Genomic DNA, 6,459 nt, shown 5'->3' on the forward strand with positions numbered 1-6,459 from the left:
CGGGCTCGGCCCAGGTTGGAGAGGAGGCGGGCCAACGGGGAGCTGGGCCAGCTGGATTGGATCTGGGCCGAACGGGGAGGAAGCTGGGCCGGAGGAGGTGGCCCACGCGGGGGTCGCGAACGGAGGCGCGGTAGGGCGCGGAGGCCGGCGCTGACGGCGGTGAGGCGCCGACGCGGCCGCGGCGGCGCGGCAGGGAACCGGCGGAGGGCTCGGGGCGCGGCTCCGCTCCGGCGAGGCGGCGGGGATTTACCGGGGAGGCGGCCCGGATGCGACGAGGCTCGGGGCGACGCGCGCGGCGCCGTGCCGCGGCGGAGGCGGCGGGCGACGGCGAGGTCGTCGGCAGGGACGAAGGCGGCAGGGCAGGCGCGGGCACGGCGGTGACCGGGCTGGGCGGCGGTCGGCGGGGAGGCCGAAGGCGCGGAGGCGGCGCGCCTGCGGGCTGCGGGCGGTGGCGGCGATCGACCGGGCCTGCGCGGGCCTGCGATGGGCTCCACGGGGTGGCGGCGGAAGGCCACATGGCAAGCCACGATTGGCTGCGAGCGTGGGCGCGGACGTGTCCGGCATGGGGCGGACGCGTCCGGTGGCGGCGGAGGGCGATTTCTAGGGTTTGGACTGCGGGATTTCCGGGGGGATCACATATATATAGGTAGAGGGAGCTAGGAGAGTCCAAATGAGGAGCGGTTTTCGGCCATGCGATCGTGATTGAACGACCGAGAGCATGGAGGGGAGTTTGCTGGGTTTTGGGACACTTTGGAAGGGGTGTTGGGCTGCAAAGAGAAGGGGGCTTTACGGTTACCCGGTTAACCGTTAGAGTATCAAACGACCTCCAAATGGCACGAAACTTGACAGGCGGTCTAGCGGTACTATACCAAGGCCGCTTGGCAAGACTCGGTCCATTCCGAGAACGTTTAACACCCGCACACAACGAGAGGCAAAAGTGGAACGCCGGATGACGTAGGAACGCCAGATTGCAAAACAGACAACAGGAAAAATGCTCGGATGCATGAGACGAATACGTATGCAAAATGAAATGCACATGATGACATGACAAAATGCAACACACAAGCAAATGACATGGCAACGATGGCGAATAACTGGTAGACACCTGGCGCATCGGATCCGGGGCATTACAGCATGGTCCTGTCATTTTGAGTTTTAGATAAGCATAGTGTCGGACCGCATTGAAGCGGGCAAACATAGTTCGTCCGAGCAGTGCGTGATAGACACTGTGGAAAGGGACAATGTCGAAGATCAAGTCTTCGCTTTGGAAGTTGTTCAGCGAACCGAATACGACCTCCAATGTGATTGAGCCCGTGCAGTGGGCCTCTACACGAGGTATTAATCCTTTAAAGGTAGTTTTGGTGGGTTTGATTCTTGACGAGTCAATACCCATTTTCCGAACTCTCGTGAGGTGGAATCCATCGATAATTGGGTCGAGAAGCAATGCGGCTGAACCTCCATGACGGATACTAGTCGGATGGTCCCTGCGATCAAAAGTGATCGGGCATGCTGACTATGGGTTGAATTTTGGGGCGACTGGCTCTATCGCATAGATGTCCCTTAACGCGCGCTTGCGCTCCCTTTTGGGGATGTGAGTAGCATATATCATGTTCACCGTCTTGACCTCGGGGGGAAATTTCTTCTGTCCCCCTGTATTTGGTGGGCGAGGCTCCTCGTCGTCATCCATGCCGGGCGACCCTTTCCCCGTGTGCTTGGTGTTTAATTTACTAGCCTGATTAAAGACCCAAAAGCTTCTGTTGGTATGGTTAGCAGGCTTGTCAGGGGTGCCACGGATCTGGCAAGGTCGGTCGAGTATTCCGTCCAGGCGAGATGAACCGTCTTTGTTTCTTTTGAATGGCCTCTTCCATTGATCGGGCTTGGAGCCATTGAATCCGGTGTTGACCGTCATGTCTTCGGCATTATCAGTGTTACTCCGGTGCTTGTTTTTATTGTGTCGGGGCCTGCTGTTCTGTTCCTTGCTTTGGAAGTGCCAGGATGGCTGATACTGTTGCTGCTACGGGCAAGCCAGCTATCTTCGCGTGCGCAAAAGCGGGTCATGAGTGATGTGAGGGCTGCCATGGACTTTGGATTTTCTCGGCTTCGGTGTCGGGCAAGCCATTCATCGTGGATGCTGCATTTAAAGGCTACTAGAGCCTCGGCATCCGGACAGTCAACAATTTGGTTATTTTTATTAGGAACCGGGTCCAGAATTTTCTGGCTGACTCTCCGAGCTGCTGGACTATGTGACTGAGGTCATCGGTGTTCGGAGGCCGGATATAAGTGCCCTGGAAGTTGTCTCTAAAGGCATCCTCCATGTCTTCCCAGCTTCCAATACAGTTTTCTGGGAGGCTGTTTAACCAGTGTTGAGCTGGTCCCTTAAGTTTGAGGGGGGAGGTATTTGATGGCATGTAGATCGTCACCGCGAGCCATGTGAAAGTGGAGAAGGAAATCTTCAATCCACACTATGGGATCTGTTGTGCCATCGTATGACTCGTTGTTCACGGGATTAAACCCTTTTGGGAACTGGTGCTCCATTACCTCATCAGTGAAGCATAGGGGGTGTGCGGCGCCTCTATATCGGGCCATGTCACGACGCAATTGGGATGGAGTCCGTATGCGGTTTTAAGCCCGGGTGAAGTTGTGCTTGTCGCGCCAGGCTTGATGGCTGTCTTCTCACGCTGGGACCCGCCCCCTTGATCCATATATTGATCTGGTCTGACTGGCTCTATTATCCAGGTGCTGTCATAGGTCGTAAGTGTATCCTGCAGCTGATGTCTCTCTACCTTTACAGCGGGGTGGTGCAGGCGGGTGTTTGGCTTGAGTTGCCACTCTGTGCCGGCCACGTGGTGGTCGGTCAGGTCCGTCGGCAGTGTTACGCGTGGGCGGTATAGGCTCTGGGGCCTCGTCATCGAATTGGGGTAGCAGCTTGCGCTTTGGGTAACTCTTGGTTGGGTGTTCGAGGCCATATTCCTTGGCTGCTAGGACATCAGTCCATCTGTCATTGAGCAGATCCTGATCAGCTTGAAGCTTTAGCTGCTTCTTTTTCAGGCTTCTTGCAGTGGCTATTAGCCAGCGCTTAAAGCGCTCTTGTTCGAGGGGTTCCTCTGGCACGATGAATTCTTCATCGCCGAGGCTCTCGTCCTCTTCGGAGGTCAGTAGGTAGTTACTATCCTCCGAGCCCTCGTTCCCGATGGGATCATCAGGGTTGACTTTCCCATCCTCCCAATCATCCTGCTTGGATGCCGGTCCAATAGGGGCTTCTCGATCTTCGGCATTATCCGGAGTATTTTTGTCTTCAGCGCTGGTATTACTATCCTTTTCACGACGCAATTTCGAGTGGCGTCGCTGATGTCTATGCTTTGGTGGTGCCACGGGGGGCTTGTCCTTGACTGGGTTTTTACCACCATCGCCATCGTCTCTTTGGGTGTGTCCACCATGTACACGTCGTATGTGGAAGTGGCCGTCCAGTGTCCGGTAAACGGCGAGTTCTGGCTTTGATCTTCTCTGGCATCATCGTCCATGCCATCGATGTCTTCGGAGGCGTAATCGAGCATGTCAGTTAAGTCCTCGACAGTGGCTATGAAGTGGGTGGTGGGTAGGACGTAAAATTCCCCGCCTTTAGCCCCTAGTGTGGGCTGGGCGTACTTTGGCAGCGATCCTTCCGTAATGGCGAGGGATCGCATTAAGTCCAGGTCCTCGTTTAAGAGTGAGGTTTGGACAGTGACGCAAGAGCCCGTGGGGCGGGGCAGGACAGGAGTTCCTCGGCCGAGCTCACGTAACACAGACCTCGAGAGTTCAAATCTGGTGTTCAGGGATGAGTCCGTCTCAATGAGGATAGAGGGAGCCTGCCATGACTCCCGACCAGCCGGTGATGCAATCCCCTCCAGTTTTCCAATGCAAGGCTCTATAGCCGCAGAGAGTCCGGCGGGCCTTAAACTCCCGTCTTTGGACCTGGTGGTGGGCTCCGGATCTTCAGCCAGAGCGGTGATTGGGGCCTCGAACCCTTGGAAGATCAAGTCTCCTCGGATGTCAGCGGCATATTTTAGATTTTCAAACCTGACCTGATGACCAGGGGCGTAGCTCTCGATCTGCTCTAGATGGCCAATCGAGTTGGCACGTAGTTCGAAGCCGCCGAATACAAAAACTTGGCCAGGGAGAAAAGTTTACCTCAAGGCGGTATTGTTGTAGATGATCGATGGAGCCATCGAGCCTTCTAGTGATGACACAGTGGAACTCTCAATGAAAGCACCAATATCGGTGTCAAATCCGGCAGATCTCGGGTAGAGGGTCCCGAACTGTGTGCCTAAGGATCGAAGGTAACAAGGAGGTAGGGACACGATGTTTACCCAAGTTCAGGCCCTCTTAATGGAGGTAATACCCTACTTCCTACTTGATTGACTTTGATGAGTATAGGGGTTACAAGAGTTGATCTACCTCGAGATCGTAACGGCTAAACCCTAGATGTCTAGCTTGTATGATTATGATCGCCCCTAAGGACTAAACCCTTCGGTTTATATAGACACCGGAGGGATCTAGGGTTGTACAAAGTCGGTTACAGAGAAAGGAAGGTACATGATCCGAACGCCAAGCTTGCCATCCACGCAAAGGAGAGTCCCATCCGGACATGGGTAAAAGACCTTCTATCTTGTATCTTCACGGCCCATCAATCCGGCCCATATCACATAGACCGGCTTCCCGAGGACCCCACAGTCCAGGACTCCCTCAAGCACCTCTTCCCATTGCAAGATAAATAGATCAAGTTGGCCAAACAAAACCCAAATATCGGAGAAGAAATACGAGGCTATAACAATCAAGATTGGATATTAAATCAAGGAAAATCTGATCATAAACTCATAATTCATCAGATCTCAACAAACACACCGCAAAAAGTCATTACATCAAATAGATCTCCAAGAGACCGTTGTATTGAGATACAAAGAGAGAAAAAGTCATCTAGCTACTACCTACGGACCCATAGGTCTGAGTTGAACTAGTCACACATCATCGGAGAGGCACCAATGAGGATGATGAACCCCTCTTGATCGTGTTTCCCTTCGGCGGAGTGCCGAAATAGGGCTCTAGATTGGATGTCGTGGTTCTGGAACTTGCGGTGGCTAGAATAAAATTTCGTCGACTCCCCTAAGGTTTCTGGGGCAAGGAGGTATTTATAGAGCGAAGAGGCGGTGCGGGAGGCCACCGAGGTGGGCACAACCCACCTGGGTGCGCCTAGGGGCCCAGGCACACCCTGGTGGGTTCTTCCCCCCCGGGGCACCCCCGGGTGCTTCTCTGGCCCATCTGGTGTCTTCTGGTCCAAAAAAATCCACAAAAAGTTTCGCTGCATTTGGACTCTATTTGATATGGATTTTCTGTGATGTAAAAAACAAGCTGAAAACAGCAAGTGGCATTTGGCACTATGTCAAGAGGTTAGTCCCAAAAAATGATATAAAATGATTGTAAAATGATTTTAACATCCAAGAATGATAATGTAACAACATGGAACAATCAAAAATTATAGATACGTTGGAGACGTATCAACCATCGTCGGTGCCTTCTAGTGAATTGTCCTCTGTAATGTTAACATGCAATCTGATCTTCTGAAATGTAATGTTCAGTTAATAGTTTGGTCCAGGAATTGCTTCATTTCCTAGTAGTTATCAAGCATTATTGGTTTGATTAACTATCTTATCTTACAGTATATGGTTTTTTGTGCAATGTGGTGCTCAGTTAACTGTTTGGTTCATTTGTCGTGGGTACAATTTTGTATTGTTATGCATGTGAGAAATAAATCTAGTTTGATTGTACTAAATACATGAGAAATATACACAATTTCTCTAATTCCAAGTTGTTTAGCAAAGTATGGGTTATCCTTGGGTCTTCGTAGTGTTGTAGCGGCTTGGCTGCTCTGTGATTTGCCTCAATGTCAATGGCATGATGTTGGTCTAGGTTGAGTTAATCTATTGGATCTACAATTTGTCTATTTTTCATTAACATATTCTACTGATGGTATGCCAACTCTCTGATAACCTGATCAAGATCTGCCTTATATGTGTTGCAGAGAAACAATGGGAGGCAATGAGGTTTACCATCAAGGTTTGCACATGCATGGTCCTTTGGCTAATAGCACATTGTCGTGCAATTGCAGGTAGCATTATAATATATTTTCAATAATTTGGTTTTGCACATGTAGGTCCTGCTGTCAGAGGTTTAGACCCACTATTCGACCCATTTTGCATATGGGGAAATAAGATGTCCATGTAATAGTCAACTCAAGAAACCCAGAAAGATTGTTAGGATAAAGAAACATGTGACGAATAACAGCAACATCTTTGTTTGCACAATGAAGAAGACATCAGTCCACTATAGGATGGTACTAACTCTTTTACCATGTTTTCCCCTTGTGCCATTTCAAAATTTAGAACATCTATTTATGCATACCTTTGTTTTTAGTCCTTTCCAAAG

This window comes from Triticum aestivum, chromosome 4B (assembly GCF_018294505.1).
Source record: "Triticum aestivum cultivar Chinese Spring chromosome 4B, IWGSC CS RefSeq v2.1, whole genome shotgun sequence".
In the NCBI taxonomy this organism is placed as follows: domain Eukaryota; kingdom Viridiplantae; phylum Streptophyta; class Magnoliopsida; order Poales; family Poaceae; genus Triticum; species Triticum aestivum.